Here is an 18,601-nt window from a genome sequence, read left to right on the forward strand (position 1 = left end):
GCTGGTGTCTGGGGTATTCCTCTTCTCAGGACTTCTCCATCAGCAGAAGCTGCTCCATCTCTGAAAACATCAAGCTGTCTGGGCTCAATCACGTGAGTGCACCTCCTTGCAAATATGCCTTCTGCCTATCTGCTGTGTTTCCTGAGCATGTTGGAAGTATTAAGGTAAAACTTTATATAATACCTTTTACTGGAGATAAAGCAATTCAGCCAGGGCCTATTTACCCTTCCCATTTATTTAAAAGTCCAACAATAAAACCAGTCCATTCTGAATGGTAGATAAAATGCAGTGTAATTGATGAATGCCTTTTGGCAAGTGCAGTTGAGTTTCCATGGGGTTTTTATACATTATTGACACTGTCAGTGATTTCAGTGATTGTGGCTACAGCTGGGATATTATTATTACCGTGTTGCAGTACTTCTGTCGGGAGGCTATTGCAGAGGCACAGCTGGAAGTGCTAGTGGCATTTGATGTTCATGACCTGCAGTAATTGTACCATTTTATAATGGGAGAATTAAAAGGTGGCCAGCCTGGCGGCTCTGGCTTGCAGGTGAGGGAAGGGGCTCTGCTCTGGCCAGCTCTGGCACCGCAGGGCCAGAGGATATGCACAGGGCTTTCTGTAGCCTTGCGTGTTTTCATCGCGCTCAGAAGACTGGCATACCGGGTTGCAAGTATCGCTAGAAGAGCCGTTCCCCTGCCCTTTCCCTCCCATGGTATTAGATGGTGTTATGCCTTGGGTTGCACAAATTGCCTGCTCGCCTGTAGGAGCACCAGCTGGCACTATATGGAACAAAGATTAAAAACACTTTTCTCCCTGATTGCCAATGCACTGACAAATGAGCCATTTAAAAAGCATGTCATGACTTTTGCTCTGCCGAGACCCCTTTTGCTGCCCACGGGTGGCAGTGGTGTGGGTGCTGTGTGTGCCATGGCGCAGCGTGGCTGGCTGTGGTGGGGCTGAGTTGCAACAGTGCCATGAGTGCACTGATGCTGCTGGTAGAAGACCTCTCATGTTTCTCTCCCCTGGCAGGTGGTGTGATGCAGATTTCAGAAATCTTTTCAGAGCAGTGGAGAAACCTTATGTAAGAAAAGTTGTTATTTTTCTCACAAACCACAAGAAAGAGGTAACTGCAACCTGCATAAGAAAAGCACATTAGTGTTTAAGTAGTTGTGTGGTCCTTTCATTTGCACTCCACTCCTAACAACAAACATCTTAAACTTGTAGTGACGATTTTGTGAAAGCAGTCATTTTCAGAGCATTTAGGATGACTATCTTTGTGCTCTGATGGGGTGCTGCTCGTTTGGAAGGGGACTGTAAATCAGACCAGCTTATAGTTCCTATAGTGCCTATGTTTCCTAGCTGTGGTGAGAAGACAAATAAAAATGTCGGCCTGATGGAGTGAGTCCAGAGGATGCTATGAAGATGCTCTGAGGGCTGGAGCACCTCTCCTATGGAGACAGGCTGAGAGATCTGGGCTTTATCAGCTTGGAGAAGAGAAGACTCCAGGGAGACCTTAGAGCAGCTTCCAGTACCCAAAGGGGCTGACAAGAAATCTGGAGAGGAGCTTCTGACAAAGGCATATGATGATAGAACAAAGGGGAATGGCTTTAAACTGAGAGGATATTTAGATTAGCTATTAGGAAGAAGTTCTTCCCTGTGAGGGTGATGAGGCACTGGCAGAGGTTGCCCAGAGAAGCTGTGGCTGCTGCATCCCTGGCAGTGTTCAAGGCCAGGTTGGATGGGGCTTAGAGCAACCTGGTCTAGTGGAAGGTGTCCCTGCCTGTGGCAGGGGCTTGGAACTGGATGAGCTATAAGGTCCCTTCCAACCCAAGCCATTCTATGACTCTATGGTATTTACCTGCATGCAGCATCTCCAGTAATGCAGAGGAGCTAGATAGCTTCTTGCACGGAAGCAACACTGCCAGAGGTAACGCTGATGCTGTCAGTCATTCTTTATTCAGTATGGTTCGGATCAGTCTTGCATCATGGCTGCACACTGAGGTGCATCTTACAGTCTTAAACAGGCACGAGCAATCTCCCACAAAGGCACCAGGAAGGGACTCATTGCCAGTATTCATGGAAAGGGGCTCATGAGAATCCCTTGAGGCAGGGGCATGGGCTGACCCATCCTGGTAAATCACAATATTTGCTCTCTGCTTTTGGAAGAGCTCCTAGTTGCTGGCTAGGTTGAACCTCGCGGAAGCCAGGACTAGTGCTGCAAGTCCATTGCATTTTATAGAGAATAAGGGAATTTTGGTATGTTCAGTAGAATCACCAAAATGTCATCCGCTGCACAAACTTATAGGGTTACTAAAACCCCTTGCAATTATATTATGCAGCCAGAGCTGAATGTGGGGGAGAGGTAGGGTGACACTCCCTCTCCTTACCCTCATTCTCCTTCTATGATTACATGAAGCTCAGCAGAAATTTGGTTTTTCCTTCTTTTCTGCTCTTCCTCAAGTTATTCGTTATGGCATGGCCTCTTTTTCTTTTTTTTTTCTTTTTTTTTTTTTTTTCCTTCTCTCATTTGGAATTTTTGAAGTTTCGTAGTGTTGGGGATCTCTGAACATAGTTATATATTTACTCTGGCTGCACCATATCCAATCTTTTTGCATGAAGCATATTGTTGTAGGTTGCGTTTGTTGTGGTGACTCTGGTGTTGGTGTTTCAGTACTGTGGTCTAACTTCCCATGGGGTATCTCATGGGCATGGACCATAATAAAACAGCCACACTGACTGTTATTCTGGCACCGGAAACTCTGCTGCCACAATTAAACCTGTGGGTTTAACATACATACTTGCTTTGTATACATATATCCTTTGCTTTTGAATCTAAATGTTTGCTCTGAAACTTTGGCCACTTTTCTCCCCTTCTTTCATTTTATCTCCTGCCTTTGACTGGTTACAGTCTCAAGATGTTTGCCAAATATTCTACAGTACAGCAAGAAATCCATGTTGAGAGACACCAAATTCCTGTAGCTGTTAGGGTTGGAAGAGGTGTGTTAGGTAGCCCATCACTTAAAGCTTGATAAAAATCCCTGAGTAAATGCCACAGGAACCCTCCAGGAATAGAGCCTTTAATCTTTAGATTGTCTAAAAGGAGCCCGGTGACATGACTTGGCTTATTGCAGAAAGCTAATTTCAGTGACTCTTGTGATATTGTGAAGATCCTCAAGTCTTTTGCCCCATTCTGTCCTAAGAGGCAGAAATGAATTCTTGCTCAAGACTTCCTCTCCCCCCTTTCCCCACCCTCACCTCACTCCCCCAAATGCTAAAATACTAAAAGTTATCAAGAAATGAAAAACATTTGGGCATGTCAAAGCACTTCTCACCTTTTTGAAGTACTGGACGTGGCTGCTGTTTCCCCTTAGCCAGGGCAAGGGCCGGTTCAGAGCATCCCTGGTTCCACTTAGCTCAGGGCACTGGCATTTCAGGTGCTGAGGAAGCACCATCCTTTTTGTTGCCTCCTGGAAAACAAAATCCATCTTCTGCTGATTTAACATCCTTCAGAACTGGGCAAAAAGGAGAGGATGGTTCCCTGGAATAATGGGCAGGCTGCTTACCAGGAAAACACTGTCCTAAGGAAGAAAACACAGCAGGCGACAATAGAGGGTTTAATGTGTTATTTTAGTAGCTTAACATTGGCATCCAAATACCATATTTTAAATTGCATTATGAAGGGGATAAAAAAAAAATAAGAAACACCAAAGGAAAGACTTGGATAAAGTAACTTTGCTCTTATTAAGAAATGCCGAGACCTATGTATCTAATAACATTAACCTGGGACTTTTTTTCCTCACAATTTTTCTCAGTAAGTAATGAAACCTGGGAATTCATTTATTATGGCTGTTTCTTGGAATGATGTTTCATCAGTGTGGAATATGAACATGTAGAAAAACTGTTTAGCACCTTACTGATGCTGAGGGACAGTGTCCTGGATTTGATGTGATACTTGGGGATTTTGGGGCTGAGAGAATAGGCATGCTCTGTGTCAAGAGTACTTCAGACCACGGGTGTGTTTTATCTCCTCACGAAGCTCAGTAATGCTGCATTCAGAACTGTGATTTCCATTTTGTGCCACGATTATTAATTAAATTGTACTAATGGCTAGCTTACAGCTGAGAATTACATCAGTCAAGAGAAAAGGGGGGGAAAAAAAGGTGGATTTTCTGCAGTGACATTGACTTGAAGACAAAATATTGTGATTGAAGTGTGCTGCTTGTACAATGCTGGTGATTGTACCCACACCCAGACACTTTCGCCTGTAACTGAGATGGTGAAGAATGTGCTGTTGATCTTTTTTCTTTTTTTTTTTTTTTTTCAGAAGTCCAAGTTTTCATAGATTAAATCAGACCTTTTGATTGTTTCTTGGCCCAATTGACTGTGGTTAAGAATGTGGTTAAGAAAAATATTAAGTTTTTAATATGTATAATCTAATATTATTTATTTTTACACATACAGTCCAGGAAATGAAAAGCTAGAAAATTATATGAAAACCACACATGCAGTATTCTTTACTGGTGATCATCAAACTTGTCACTTAAAATAGATCACCTGTATGGCTACCCCTCTGGAGCTGCTGCTGCTGGTGGGGACCTGGTCCAGCTTCTATTGAACACAGCAGAAATACTATTTGGCATCATGTGTTTGGCAATGACTCTGCACACGTCCTTCAGCTGGGAACTAGACACTGTAGCATCATGTCTTCCAGTTCAAACCTTCTGGTAGTGCTCCACTGCTAAATTAATTTCAAGACAAGCTTTAAGAACTTGTCGCTATCGCATCTTTTTTATTTCCATCCAGACAATTTTAATCACAGCTGAGACAGCAAAGAGTAATACTATTAGGAAGAGTGCATGAAACTTGAGCATAGGACCCTCCAGTTCCAGTGTATGTGACAAACAAATAACTGGTGAAGGAGGGAGAGCCTAGAAAACGGATGGATGCTCTCCCCAGCCTTCTTCTGGGCTTGGTCTTCTCTCCTGCCACTGGGGCAGCAGCCTCAGTCCTTCCTCCACTTTACTGATTGAATTTTATTTTTACACTTCCAAATTGCACAGGTCAAAGCTGCCTGAGAAGGGCTAGTAGTGTATTAGTGCTATTGCTGTCACTTTTGTCACAACCAAAAGAAATTATTCCCTGGTAGGTGGCCAATGGAAAATGTTGAGGGAGGCCCCTGGAGAGGTTGAGATTTAAAAATTCAGGTGCTGAGTTAGAAGAGGATGAAGAGGAGGTAGCTGGGTAAAGAAAAGGGGTGGAGGGGATAAAAAGTAAAAAGTTGCAGTCTGGAGCAAAAGAATTTGAGAACTGGAAGAGGATCCAGGGTTGCTAGACGGTCAAGGAGATGAAGGAAGCCACTGTGCAAGCTAGCAGGGAAATACAGAGAATTTAACTGTGCGTGTGTTTTCCCCAGGACACAGTAAATGCACATGGTGTAGCTTTTTTTGCTGCAGCTTTTGGGCAGTTCTTCAGCCCTGCGGGAGCACAGTCAGTGCCACCAGTGACCTGTGCCACCCCAGAGATGCCCAGCCCTGTCCCACTGGAGCCTTTTAGGGGCAAAATCTACCTACTGGCTCAAAAATCTTCTGCCCACTCCAATTTTGTGCCTCTTGGATGTTGAAGATAGCATAGTTGTATTAAGACAATGCCCATTTTGGGTTAATTAGTTTCTTTGCAGGCTAATTAGCTCAAGCTGGGTTCTGTGTTAACATCCTGTATTGCTTCTGCAATGGAGGGAGTTTGTCTAGGGGGAGGTCAGCTGTAATTTCTTTTTATACTCCAGATTCAATCGAAGTTCGTGTCTCGGTTCATTCTGAGCCTGGGAATAAAATTCAGGACAGTTCTTATTTTATGTCAATTGGTTCTTATCTTCTTAATCTGAAACTTCAATGTTTGCCTGGCAGAAGCAGTTAGCTGTTATGAAAGGACTTCTGCTTCTTTGGGAGATGATGGGAATTCTACTTTCAATTTTGGTGGAAGTAGAAGAAAGCTGTGTAACATTAAGCTCGTATCAAGACATAATCTAGGCACAACTAGGTGCTGAATGGATGTTTTGTGCAAAAATTGATAAACAGTTAATCGGCAGAAATAGCCAAGTATTACTTCTGGTGCCCTGACCCGCAACAGAGGCTCTGTAATTTGCTTCTTACCACTCTTTCTTCTGGAGCACCTCCCCTGTAAGATGGTGATAGAGTGAATGTCTAAGTGGTGTAATTTGTTATTGTTTTGCAGTTTTGGAAATGCAGATGCCATGAGTAGCGGATATAAAATGCATTGAGGGCAGTTGTGACTGTACATGAAAGTGAACTAGGATCCCTGCAGACCTTCATGGGATTGGTTCAGGGGTCAGGGATCCCCACTCTGCCAAATTCCCCCAAACAGTTCTCCAAGTCATAGTATTTAATTGACCGTTTCTTTTTTTGACAATGCGTATAAATTGGTGTCAGTTTTTGAGAATAAAAAAAATTAATTCTTATGCAATGACATTTTAAAAAGATCGATTTAACTATTGCATTGCAAAATTACATATATGTGAATTTTTTAAGCAATATCGTCTAGTTTAAGAGCAAAGCATGTTTTATAAATACATCCTATAATACAGATAGCAAGGATGGACTCTAGTTCCTCAGCTTTTATCATCTTCAAAATAAAAGTAAATACGGAAATATTTCCATTTCACAAAACTAAAACCATTTGATCCATAGTAATATAGCACTGCTTTGAAAAATTTAAATAATAATAAATACTGCATGCTGAACAACACTTTTGAAGGTGCTGCCAGTATTCTCATAACAGTTAATAAAGTAGTCACAAATGATTCTGCCCACTTTTGTCCCAAAGAGGATCATATTTAATGCTCCATTTAATTTGCTCAAATGTCAGGGAACATCAAAAGGGGAAATTTATTGTATTAGTCACTGAAAGAGATATAGTAGGAGCATCATGCTATCTAAAGATGATTAATAAAAATAGCTATTGATTTTGCAAAGTCAATAAATCCAGCAGTTCAAATGATAGCATTAGTCAGTTGAAGGGACTAGTTAGGCTTGTTTGAATCTCTTGGGTGTATCTGTAGCCTTTGTTACCATCCCATCCGGGACGGGATGAGGAGGAGCTGCTCTGGGTTGTCTCTTCCTTAGAAACATACATGGACCTGCAACAGCCACTAATGGGAATCTTTGAATCACAACACAAGCACAGAGTCTCATTTGTTTTGTCCAAAGATAAGTGCAAAAAACCTGCTCTGCTGAACTCGCCAACCTTCTGTTGAGGTTTCAGGTGAGACATGCTGGATAAATACACCATGAAGCATGTTCAAGCCATTGAAAAGGGAGATACAAGTAACTAGATGTGAGAGAAAGGCCAGATAACCAGATTTTACAATTGCTATTTTCTTGTCATGGTACTTGTCACCTATTAGTCTTTAGAGTTGTTGGCACTAATATAAGAGGGTGCTGTGGTGGCTGTACAGCGCAGGGCTGGCCCAGCTCTCCAAACCAGGGTTCAGCATTTCATTTGGTTTACAAGCATCTTTAATAATGCTTTTTAAAATTATTATTATTTTCTCTGCAATTTTGTGCATTAAAAAATGTGCTCCCTAGCCTCTCACTCTCTCTTCTCTCATAAAATCATAGAATTGTAGAATAATTAGGGTTGGAAAGGACCTTAAGATCATCTAGGTCCAAAATTCTCATCTCTGGAGCAGTTCTTGCTGGTATTCAGAAAGACAAGAATCTCATTCCCTCCCCGCCCCCCACTATGTAACAGAGCTTCAGGAAAATTATTTCGGCAAGGAGATTTTGTGAATTGCAGCTTTCCCCTCTCTGAGTAACTTTCACAGGAACAAATTCCAAGTAAAACACCCTAGCTGTGTTTGCACAGTAATTCTCACAAATGACCAAGTCAGGCTCACTGTATTCATCTCACAGTGGCATAAGCTTTGAACTCTGTTTAATACTTTTTAAAAAACCTAAAATAAGTCAGTAGTTGGCATCAGAAAGTGGAAAGCGCTGGCTGATTTCATCCCTTCCTTTTCTGTTTATTTTCTCAGAGAGGCCAGATGTCGTCATGCTAGTTTTTCTTGGGCTGATGATGGGAAAAAGTTAAGGATACTAACTTAAGTTTAAAAATATTTCTTTGGCTGTATCATCTCTACATTTCCTTTCTAAACTCTCAAGCAGCTGAGTTTTATTTGCAAAAATGCTTATTACGTACTTCTAGGTAGTGCAGAGATTGCAACTGGCAGATAAAGATGAGCACAGCTACCTTGAGGGTTTTGGTTTTTCTTTTCTTGGGGGAAGGCAGAAGCCTCTGTAGTTTAAAAACTAAAAACTTACTAATGAAATACAGAATGAATCATAGGATGGGGTAGATCCTAGTATCGTGGAAGATTTCAGGGTGATACTGCTTAATTTCTGAGATTCTATGGTGATGCTGCAATCACTGTTCCATTTAACAATAAGTATGAGCCATTGTTACCTCTTACAAGAAGGCAGGCTGAATTATCTGTCATCTGAAGTATTTAATCAGAAAACAGACACTTTCCTTAAAAAGTCCTCTGGCCAGTAGTTACTGTGCTCCGTGATTCCTTAAAAAGTCCTTCGGCCAGCAGTTACTGTGCTCCATGCAAGGTCAGGGAGTAGTTTGCATCTACAATTGAGTAGTACATTGTACATTGTACATGTACATTGAGTAGTATGCATGTTATGGGGAGGAAGGTTAAATGATTGCTGTGTGCTTGTTTGACTTCTGATGGGAACTTGCCTTGTGTCCGTATGAAGATCACGCATCACTGAAATTCTTCATGTCTGTTACCGTGCCCTTACTGTGGTCTGTGGAAGTTGGGAGCTGCTACAAACCTCCTCACTTGCTCCTCTGTTTAGCCAGAGTTGCACTGCATTGCTCTGTTTAACCCAGCCCAAATATTTTCAAGGAGGGTTGGCATCTGATATGTCTTCAGATTTTTAAGGTTTTCCTTTTCGTTTGAGAATATAAATTATTGTGAGAAACAAAGGTTAAAATACTCATGTAGCCTTTAATTGCTCATTTCACGTTTTTCCCCAGTACCTGAAATCTCATCCAAGGAGTGCTGTATGTGTTTGCAGGTAGTTAGTGGCTGTGTTCTGCTTACAGGGGCAGCCAGCGAACTGTAAGTCTTGGAAGGCCTAGACAAGGCTGGACCCACCTTTTAAACTTACCCAGCGTAGCTAGAAAATATACCCCCAGTCCAGCAAGTTGGACCTAGTGTGACATGAAGTCTTCTGTTACTAAGCCAGTTGTGTACATTTATCTTAGATGTTAATCTGCACGGTGAAATCTTGTTGAATGTCTTTTGAAAATTTAACTATACTACATCTACTGAATTTCCCTTATCTACTGTAGCAGTAATATCTTCAAAGAATGCAGGGGATTAGTCAAAAACAATCCAGCATGCTGAGAGCCATGCTGCTGTCCTTAATCACACCCTCCTCTGTCTTGCCCTGCCTCCCTCAGGAGGGCTTCCCATAGTTTCCCCTCCACAGATGTAAAACTCCCTTGTCTGCAGTTGTGAGTTTGTCTTTTTAAAACAACTGAGCTGTGTTTGACAGGTTCAGAGCCTCTGTAATCTCACCCAAAAGTTTATGGGCTTTTTAAAACATCCATTAAAGACTCACAAGATGCCCTGCTCATTATTTGACAGTGTAATTTAAGCGCATCCATTCTTCTATCATTTTAGGTGCGGTGGGTTTTTTTTGTTTTGTTTGTTTGGGTTTTTGGGGGGCGTTGGTGTTTGGGTTTTTTGTGTTTTTTTTTTTTTTTTTTTGTGATTCATTTTTGGTTTGTGGTTTTTGTGGGGTTTCTTTGTTTGTTTTTTTTTTTTTAAGCTTTTCTTCATAAAAGTGTGCTTACAAAGACTTGCAGTAGTAGCTGGTTTCTTGCTGATGGTGTACTGAAGCAGGCAGAGAGGCAGGGAGGGGATGTGTGTGTGGTACAATGTTGTAATGGGAAGGCTGTGGTCCTCTGTGACACCAATGAGCTCTGGATTGACAGGAGAAATAAAAGGCCTATCTTAGGTGAGCCCAAAGTGCTCTTGCCCCAGCCAGGGGTCCCAACTCTGCCGTTGGGAAGAGGACTGAATCGAGGATCTCATTGTGTGTGCCAGGGGAGGAGGCAAGAGGAAGGAGAAGGTGGAGGGCAGGGGGTCCTCCCCATGAAGGGAAAGATGGTGGCAGGGTAGAAATGTTGGTCCATTACGCCAGAGAGCAGATAATGTCTCCTGCATGGGTATTAGTCTTGGTGGGTGCTGAACTGCGGCAGCTTCTGAAGCCGGCACCCAAGGAGACCTAATCTGGTGGTGAATGGAGACATTAGTGAACATGCTTCTTTGTAAAAGTGTTCTTATCTCAGACCTTGCATATGTACCATAGGCTTCTGCAGTGCCCATGATAAGTAATACTCCTTGTTTCATTGAATAGCGGAGTAAAGAGTCACATAAAACCCATATAATTTGCTGGCTTGTAAGTTAAAGCCCCAGGCAGTCTTATCACTTCTTTTGTCATGTCCCTTACACTTCTAGGGCAATTCTGTGTCAAATTGGTCTACATTTTGCACCCTGACCCAGCAAAAGTGGAAGACTGCAAAAAACTCACAGTCTCTTCATCCCCCCCCCCCCTCCTCCCCCTTTTACATTTTTTCTCTTATGAGCTGAACTCTCTTTTTCCTTCCAGAGAGCTAAATATGCCTCTGTAGCTGCACCGAGAACACATCATTTCACCAGGGCTTGTCCTTGTAATCGAAGTACAAAAGAAAAACGTCAGTGTTTGACTAACTTTAAAAGTGAAGATTTTGAGCAGTGGAAGAGATCTCACCTTAATACTGATGTTCAGGCAGATACCATATTTATCTTAAAGCTCCACAGAACAAAGAACCCGAGAGGAAGATGGTTACGTTTGCAACCATATTTATCATGTAAATAGCTCAGAAAAGGATACTGCCTGTTACATCTTTAAAATACAAAAATGCATGCATTTCACTATTTTGTAAATGCCAGAGAGATGCAGCATCCGTTAGAGTTAACGGTGCGGCACTTTTGTGTTCAGTAGCATGAATCATTAATCATGAGGCAGGCCATATTCTTGTACTGCTTCTGCTTTCATTACTTGGCCTAATTAAACAGTTCTCTGAACTGGAATCTCAGATTCCTCTGTTACAGATTATCATTAATTATGGTGAAAGTGCTCAGAGATGTTGGACTCAATTATATTCTGCTCAACTCTGGCACTGTGTGATTCATTGCACAGCCTGCTTTGCAGATGTACTCTTTTCTTATCTTGCACTCCCACTTTTGTAAATTGGGCTCTGCCAGCCAACAAACTAAGAGTTATGTACTGCGTTTTCATTAAAAACATGTTGAGGAAGCACGCACCAATTAAGGATTCTGTATTTCATACAAAAAGAGGCGCCGAGCACTGGGTTTGGGAGGAAGAGCCAAGTGAAGCAGCCACTTCGCTCCACTGTGCCGCTGAATTTGTGCACGCTGCTGCAGGCTGCCTCATTGAGGGTTTGGATCTGGATTGCTCCTCTCCTCCACTTCTCCATGGTGCAACTCCTTGCAGGAGGGCTGCCAGGGGGAATGGGCATTGTGCTTGTGTCAAACACAGCATATATAGCGTCACAGGCAGGGGATGTTTGCAGACATCCAGCCTCTTCCCCTGTAGCACTGGTGATTTAAATGCCGTCAAAGCTCTGAGCAGCTATAATTTTTTTTATTATAAACACAAAAAGTAGCAATAGCATACACCAGTAGCATAGCACTGTTAATACTAATACGTAGCTAGCCTTTACACCTCTTACTTCTACCAGACACCATTTAACAAATTAACATGTGAAATACACACATGGTTTTTCAGGTTGGCATTCTAAAATGTTTCATATTCTGAATTGAGACAAAATGTAAAATGATAATCATCAAGAAAAAAAAAAGAGGATATGACTTGTGTAGAAGCTGAAAAAAAACCCCCACCCAACCCCCCCCCCCCCCAAAAAAAAAATAACAAAAAACCCAACAAACCAAACAAACAATCAAACCCAAAACTAAACCCAGGAGTTGTTGTTTGTGGTTTGTTTTTCTTCTTACATTTTTGTGGGATTCAGACTTTTTAAAATCAGTGGTTATACCTGCTAGCTGTACTTCACGAATATCTGTGAGGTGATGTTGTGGTCAATTAAGTCCCCTTGCATTGGGTAAAAATATATTATGGGAAAAGTGATGTGATCTGACTCACGGATGAGAAATGTAAACGGCTGCATTCATTTCTCATGGAAAGCACCATCGGTGGTGGTGGGGCGAGGTTCTTGGCACTGCCCATGATTCTGGCTTGCACAGCAAAAATAATGTTGTAATACCCCCAATGATCAAGTCTGCAAACACGTTTGGGAGCAGCAGAGATGAACCATCCCTCCTGCTTTCCTGCCATGAATCCTGAGCTAGCGCCGAAGTGATCCGCTTTAGAGCTCAGCTGTTCATAAAGTAAAATAGATTGCCAACAAAATTGCTTATACTGCTTATACATTGTCAACATATAAGTATTTACAGATTGCAGGTTAACATGGCTTACATGAGAGAACCTAGGCTAGAAAAATTTTAACATTCAGTATGTGGAGAATTTATATTCATCATCATCTTTACACTGAGCACGAGATGTGTTTTTACTGATATATGATTAGCTAATTCACCTGCGGTAAGTGGATTTGTTTCTCCGTGTCAAAATACACACTGGATTTTATCTACAGGTAGATTGAAGCAGAGAGTTCTTGATTAAGTTATCAGGAGAGCAGAGCAGTTTGTACTTGGTGTTTGATTGCAATGACAAAAGCCATCTAATATACAAATAATTGGTGGTGGGACTGAAAGCGACCTGCGGTTCCCACTGTCTCTCCCCAGAAACGCTGGCTCAAAACCCTGCCACAAGGAAAATTTAGTTTGGCCGTCTCCTCCTCCTCCTCCTCCTCCTTGTTTGCTCAGACCATAAAACGGCATCGCCACCTGGCTGGCCGGGCAGTGACGGCGAGGAGGAGAGGCCACCCACCGCAGAGCCGCTGGGTCCCCCCCTTCTGCAGGTCCTCTGCCTTCCTCTGCTGAACCTCTGTGCTTCAAGCGCGATATTATTCGGGTGCTTCCGTACAGCTGGACGTCCTGGGGCACAGGAGGTTGCCATGGTGTGTGGCTGTATTTACAGACCCTGGCAGAACGTCCCCCTTTGTCCCTGAATTACAGCAAAGCCCTGAAAGTTTGACGTGGGAGCTTTTGGGCATTGCCACACGCAGAGTCTCATTTTCCACAGGAGTTGCAGGTTTTAATATATATGAAAATCAGTAGTCTTGTATCTTTGCATATGTGCCTTTTGTAATATAATTTTGACAGATGGCGAGCTAGATAAATCTAGCTCCTCGCTATAGAAAACCTTGGCTTGACTTGCGCTCTCTGAAAACTTGCTTTAAACTGCTTTTGCATTTTATTTTTTAATATAGATGTATATTTTTTTCCTGGTCTGCTTTTGTTTTTATTTTGAATGTTTCTGCCAAGTATTTCCACCCTGATTTCCACATACAAATTACAACTGAGCTCCGATGTCTTTTTGTTTTGGTTTTTTTTAAGCCCTATTCAGTGTGTAAAGCCAGTGACTTTGCTACTCTGCATGTCTCCTTATTAAAAATAAATATACTACACTGTCCCTGTTTGCACCATCTACCATTACTGACAACAATCCTGACAAATTCTTACTATTTAAGAGCGGTGAAAAAACTCAACCAGGAAGCAGTTTCCTCTCCTGCCAGCTCCAGACAGACTGCTCATTGAAAATGTAATACACTGCTGCCATGTCACAGGTCAGCTGGCAAATGGCAATCTGAATTTTAAAAGGAATATGAATAAAATTCTGTTTTATTTTGAAAATGAACTTTGTGCCCTCCATCATGAATCCAATATATGTCTTAATCTTCTATGCTCTTGAAGCCTGCGGCTCCTGGCTGAGTCCTTTGACTCCTGAACCTAATAAGGAAATAGGTTGTTTTCTCATCCTCGCCTCATTTTTAGAGGGGCTGAAACAAACAGTCCCTATTTCAAATGTAATTGGTAAAGCATAAAAACATGTGTGTTATATAATTTTTAGGTTTATGATGGAGCTCAGTGCTGGAATGTTTTATTTTAAAATTTGATTAAGATGTTATACCTTTGGAAATACGCTGTCAAGATTCCAAATCAGAATTTACCAGCGGCAGCGTTTCATGTTTACCTTGCGGCTGCCCACGTGAAGCTGATAAGGGATGAAAGGGCCGGCAGCCCCTTCAGCCGGGACGCTCTTCATTTAACCTGGGCTTTATTTACAGCCAGATACCAAGAGCTCTGTGTTTGCAGCAAATCTCGGTCTTTAAAAATCGCGGAGGGATGAAGAGAGGGATGCAGTCACTGATGGATTAATGACATCTGATGGGCTTTTTAAGGTTTTTTTGTCTAAGTTGCTGGCTGTAAGGCTTTGTGCTTGCAGGGTAGAGACCTGCATTTATTTATTTATTTATTTACTTATTTACTTACTTATTCATTTACATTTAGGATGGTTTCTGCTGCTGAGCACTGTCTCCCCCTTTCCAAGGTGGCTTTCCCAGGAGCTGTGGCTACTCCCTGTTCAAGGATGCCGAGCATCCCTCACCTTCCCATGTACCAATGCGTGCAGCAGCTGAATAGGTGCAATCAGGAGTCCGGGTGCTCTCTTCATACCTCAGCTCCTAATCACATCTGTGTGGCATCATGGTCCCACTGATCAGCTCCAAGAAATTAATGCTGGCATTTGCCTGTGTTAGAAAAATACTAGGGTGGTTTTTCTCCCAAAGCTGCCTGGTTGATTTCTTGTGCTAGCTGGTGGTTCAGGGCCAGACCTGAAAGCAAAATGGGGACTTCTGCAAAACAAGGGTATTTTCTCTGTTATTAAATTAGGATATGTGTTTGATAGTTCACACTGAATTTGGGAAATCTGTCTGCAAACACAGGAAAAAAAAAATAAAAATCCTCCAGCTTGAGAGAATATCTATCTCTGTGTGTGTCTATACATGTGCATACGTATGTATACATACATATATGTATATATATACATGCATATATGTAACCAGTCAATGCCTTCTAGCACATCCAAGAAGTCAAACACACAATGTTTCTGATTTTTTTTTTCTCTCTCAGGAGCATTGATCATGCAGCAAGTAGCCAAAGAGAGAGGTACATTGGCGGAGCAGGAGTGTTTCGGTGGCAGGGTCCCAGCTCAGCAGGGCACTTGAGTAAGTGTCTAGTATGAAGGAGGAGACTGATCCCCTGGGAGCACTTGCGTGCATGAAGTGAAGCATTTACTCAAGTGCTTTGTTGATCAGAGCCTAAATGAGTTTCCTGCAGCAAAGCCTGGGGTAGGTGTCTGCTTGGCACTAGCTTTCTGTGCAGCCCCTCCAGTGTGGCAGGGGTCTGAGGCAGCTGAACCCCAGCAGAACAGCATTGCCTTATTCCAAAACCCTTACCGGCAGCCTCTCAATACTGCATCCCAAACCTGTCCTTTGCCCTTTCAGACTTTGCTGTCAGATTGCTTCCTACACAACATGCTTCCTTTCTGAAGGAAACTTCTCCAGAGCTATGGAATGGGGAAGCAGTGCCCTGGTGGGTGCTGCCCTATGCTTGGGTTGTAGAAGAGAGAATGATTTGGGTAGAGGGATGCCCAGTAAGACTGGTTTATTTTTATTCACAGTTCTGTTTCTACTGAAGGAAACAATTGTTTTGTTTCCTCTGTGATGCCACTGAGGAAACTGACTGGAGGGAAGAGGAGCAGCTCAGAGTCATGCCAGCTGTAATAGAAACATAGAATCATAGAACAGAAGGATCGTGTGGTCCAACCTTTCCCAGCAAAGCATCACCTATACTAGATGTTCCAGCACTCTGTCCAGCCAAATCTTAACAGTGTCCGATGCCAGGGAGTCCACCACTTCCCTTGGGAGATTATTCCAATGGCTACTTGTTCTCATAGTAAAAAATTTTCCTCTTGTGCTCAATTGGTATGTCCCCAGGAGTAATAGAGATGTTGAGCCACACCAACTTGGGCTATCTTAGCACAAGTGCTACCTGTGAAATGCGTGGTTTGTTTCTCAGAAATGGATATGTTATGATGGGGAGAGGGTGATACATATGTTTCTGCTCTCCTTCCACATATTTTGAGATTCTACTATGACTTTTGAGTTCATGTGATCCCAACATGGCTCATACAAAACCACCTTCTGATCTTTACAAGTCGCACATTCCACCAAGTCTAGAAATACAGCTAAAACATGCTTAAATGTGCACGCAAAGCCCATTCTCACAGCTTCAAGAGATTCTTTATATGAAAAGTTTATGGGAATTTTTAATTTAGAACAAAACGTCAAGTCAGAAGTGAGCTTCTTGCCCATAAAGGCTCAGTTGAAAGAGCTGAGCAATTTTTAACCGCTCGTCTTTGAGGACTTCCTTGTGAGGGTTGGCAAAGAGGAGGCAGGAAAGGGTATATAGGAGATTACTGCATCTGGTCTTTCAGGAAAATAAATCTGTGACAAGTCCTCTGTTGGTCTTTCCCTGATCCCAGACATTACAAAGAAAAAGAAAGAAAGAAGAAAACTACCACAAAACCGCCCTAAAGCCTTTTTCTAGGAGACTCGAGGGACTTGTGTGGCGTTTTACTTAGGGATGTGGATGGAAATGTTTCAGTAAGCCACAGTGAACAGTGCTACGGAGACTGTTGCAGCATCAAAACCTCGGAGATCCCCATGGATCCCAATTCGGTAAAAGATATTTAATTTACAAAAGTGTATGTGGACACTGGAAGATCATGAGCCACAAACTCTTTGGGAACAACAGGGAATGAAGACTCTTGGTACACAGGGATCATTGGAAATTACAGCTACCTTTTAAAATTAATTCAATGTTATGATAAACAGTGTATTGCTTAAAAGCCTTGAGAAATACTACCAGCTGTTTTCCAAAATGATCACACTTCCAGGTCATCTGGGTGCTTAGCATGCCTAATTCCAACAAGTAGTGGGCGGTCTCCCTTTGGGGAGGATATTTTATTCTAGTCAGAACCATTTTTTGAAGGTGTGACCATTGCTGTGTTAATCGGTTAAATCTTTGTACTTGAAGGCAGCACATAATGATTTTTTTTTTCCAGTCATAAAATATATTTTGCTTATCAGAATTGCAATAGCAAGCAAATTTGAGAAACTGCCTCGTGCACTGCTCTGCACAAGTACAGGTGTGAGCACCAGTAGGGCAAGACTGTGCCGTGAATGCCTGAGGTCTGAAAGAAAGGCACTATTCAGGTGATGCATTGACCAGCATGCATGAACAACAACGATAATAACAATAAATACAGATTTTTGAAGAGCGTAAATTTTCAAATTGAAAAATATACAAAGGAAATTCACAGTTAGAGATTAGCTGGAATTTCCACGGTGCCTTGGGCAATGCAAGAATTATGGCTGTAATATATCCAGGAGTGATGTAAAACATAGAAACCCCACTGTATCTGACACGCTGTAAGAAGGTCAGGTATTTGGGGGCTGGGGAGTGTCCCTGGGCTGCCAAGCAAAGCAATTATTTCATTACCCATCCATTTCTCATTTAGAACCAGCTCCTGTTTGTGTTTGATTGCTGTACTGATAATGATGATGTTGAGAATTGCTGTGATGAGAAATTGCAATCAGCTAAATAGCAGCAGAGGTTCCCCCAGGGAAAGAGACTTATGTAATCCCGCACCAGATTGTTTTGGGCTTCTACCTCTTTGTCTGGTGAAAAGTGAGCCTGGTGGAAACAGGTTGAGGTTAAGGTGCTGAAGGGGAGTAACCTGTAATGGTAAGCAGCTTCAGAGTTTTCTGCATTTTCTGTTGTTTCCCTTTTCCTCTGTATGGCAGTGTGTTGGTGTGCATGAACATGTGGTGAAAATGCATCGGTATGTATAAGCCATTTTGACTCTTGGGAAAGCCAATGCGGGATATCTTGTCTCTCGCGGCATATGGGACAGCACCCACCTCCTTGAAAGGTGCTGGAAAAGAGTTGTATTTCTGCACTACTTTAGGATGTCTCTGTACTTTGTATGACATGAAAGCAGTAACTAAATAGATCAACCTGCCAGCATGCATCCCTCTTATGGCTGTTCCTACAAACTGCTGGACTGTTGCTATAGCAATGCTAGCGTTTGAGGACACCCTTTACTAAAATTCTCCCTTCAGATGCACTGAATTACTTATCAAACCTTCCTTTGTGCTGTCCCTGGCCTGCTATGCCCTGACAGTGTTTCTCCTCATCTGGAGGAGTTAAACAAACAATTCTAAAATGAAACTAAGATTAAACTGAACTAAAGCCTGTTGAGAATCTTTAAGCACAGTTTACTTTATGGGGGTAGTGAATAAAAAGTTTATCTCAGTAGTGAATGAAATTAAGGTCAAATTCTAAAATAGAATTGCTTGTAGGTACTGTTTAATAGTTACATCACATTAATTACTGTCTTTGCCTTGTAACTTAAGAATCCTGTGTTTAAACACTTGGATGACCCTGCAGATGTA

General features: G+C 42.2%; 1 long non-coding RNA gene across 1 annotated transcript; it reads left to right on the top strand.

Moving 5' to 3' along the window:
* The first annotated feature begins 10 nt into the window (after positions 1-10).
* Positions 11-17,784, top strand: LOC136011187 (uncharacterized). Its single transcript, XR_010611270.1, has 4 exons — positions 11-92; positions 15,213-15,307; positions 15,587-15,674; positions 15,763-17,784. It is a non-coding gene; the product is annotated as an uncharacterized LOC136011187 (long non-coding RNA).
* The last annotated feature ends 817 nt before the right edge of the window (positions 17,785-18,601 follow it).

The sequence above is a fragment of the Lathamus discolor genome, chromosome 3 (assembly GCF_037157495.1).
Source record: "Lathamus discolor isolate bLatDis1 chromosome 3, bLatDis1.hap1, whole genome shotgun sequence".
NCBI classification, from domain to species: domain Eukaryota; kingdom Metazoa; phylum Chordata; class Aves; order Psittaciformes; family Psittacidae; genus Lathamus; species Lathamus discolor.